Raw genomic sequence first — 1,506 nt, 5'->3', positions numbered from 1 at the left:
CTTTTTTCGATCTATACTTTAGGAGAAAATAAAGCGGTCTCTGTAACTCGACGGTAACTGCTATACTGTCAGCGTTTCCAGGTTTCGTGCTTGTGTTCGTTGATCAAAAAGTCCGTTGGATTTGCTTACAAGACTCTTCAAGTCTTAGAAGACTCTTATTCGTATTTATTAACACATGTATATACTAGCAACACAATAGATGACCTGACAGGCAGGTAGAACGAGATGATATTCGTCCCTCGTGCAGCTGCCGCGCTAGACTATTAAGAGCACTTTGACTCAAGTTCGTATATCTCGTAAAAATATAGCGAATCAACTTAAAATTTTGAGGGAATATTTCTAACATTATATACTTCAAGAAAATGTGATTTTTGAAAACTCGATTTTTTTGAAATTTCTAACTAGACATAATCTCTCAAAGCTTAAGTAATTTTGTTGTAAAAAATCCATTACTATAATGCACTTTCTACAATAAACAATTACCTAAATTTTAAGTCTTAAGCCGTAAAAAATTGAGTCGATTATAGTCGATTATTCATCTCACATTCGACTGTGATTGATCAAATTTTTATGACTTAAAAGTTAAAGCTTAGATTATGACTTATTGTAAAAGCCTGTAACGTTTCTTTGTTGTTTCTAAATTACAATTTTGTAAATCTGTTAAAGTTAAATAACGTCGAGGTAGAAACCTTGCGTCATGATGAACGGTGAGTCGCGATTGGAGGTGTCCTTAGAAAACCGAAGCTCGTTGATTTTGCCAGTGTATCCTGACGAGATCCGGTGCTCTAAAAACTCGTCGACTGACCTGACGAAAAGCACTTCGTCTCCCTTATCGTGGAAGCCATTCGTTTCTGCGACACAATCGGCCCCGCCGGCCCGACCAGTCGCAAAGAACAAGTGTATTAGCACGCTAATCTGCGTGCTTCGTGGTTAATCTTTAATATTTGCCCCCCGGCTTCAACCCTCTCCGCTACCTCAAACCCGTTCCCGTTGGGCTCCTGACTCAGCAGGAACCCAAAGTCAGGCCTGACGTGCAATGTCTTTGCGCGTATCCCCAACGTGCATTTGCATGTAGCCACGAAGGATCTCGCCGCCATGTCACTTCCCCGTAATCCCACAGGACTAAAGAGTTCCGCTCGATACCGTTGAAAATCTTCCGGCTGAAAGAACTGATGATGTATGGCCTGTTCTCTCAAGGAAATTTGGCGGACTTTCCAGGAAGAATCTTTGTCGTGGCTGGGCGCCACGTTAAAGAAAATAAATAAATATAATCTTTAAATTATACGCCGTGTTAAGATAAAGTCTTACTGGCATGTAAAGGAAGAAATGAAAGTTATTGAAGGTATTTGTGTCTTACATTTTGTATATTATGTTAAAGAAATCTACATTCTTTATTATTTTCAAGCGATGCCAGTATATGATTACATAGTTATATTGAATTATTATTTTAATGATGCCACATAAATTAGAAGAACAAAGGTTACTATCCGTGACCATATATGATTC

The 1,506-nt window shown here is 38.6% G+C and overlaps 1 protein-coding gene and 1 pseudogene across 5 annotated transcripts in view; one reads left to right on the top strand and one right to left on the bottom strand.

The window, feature by feature from the left end:
- The window catches only part of LOC147909222 (uncharacterized), a 29,424-nt pseudogene extending 28,327 nt beyond the window's left edge, over positions 1–1,097 (bottom strand).
- ss (aryl hydrocarbon receptor spineless) overlaps positions 1–1,506 on the top strand; it is a 203,889-nt gene that overhangs the window by 139,589 nt on the left and 62,794 nt on the right. The window lies entirely within an intron of this gene.

The sequence above is a fragment of the Acromyrmex echinatior genome, chromosome 7, assembly GCF_024713525.1.
Source record: "Acromyrmex echinatior isolate Ae372 chromosome 7, ASM2471352v2, whole genome shotgun sequence".
Taxonomy (NCBI): domain Eukaryota; kingdom Metazoa; phylum Arthropoda; class Insecta; order Hymenoptera; family Formicidae; genus Acromyrmex; species Acromyrmex echinatior.
The sequence above is the reverse complement of the archived record's forward strand: the minus strand, read 5'-3'. Positions and strand labels throughout refer to the sequence as shown.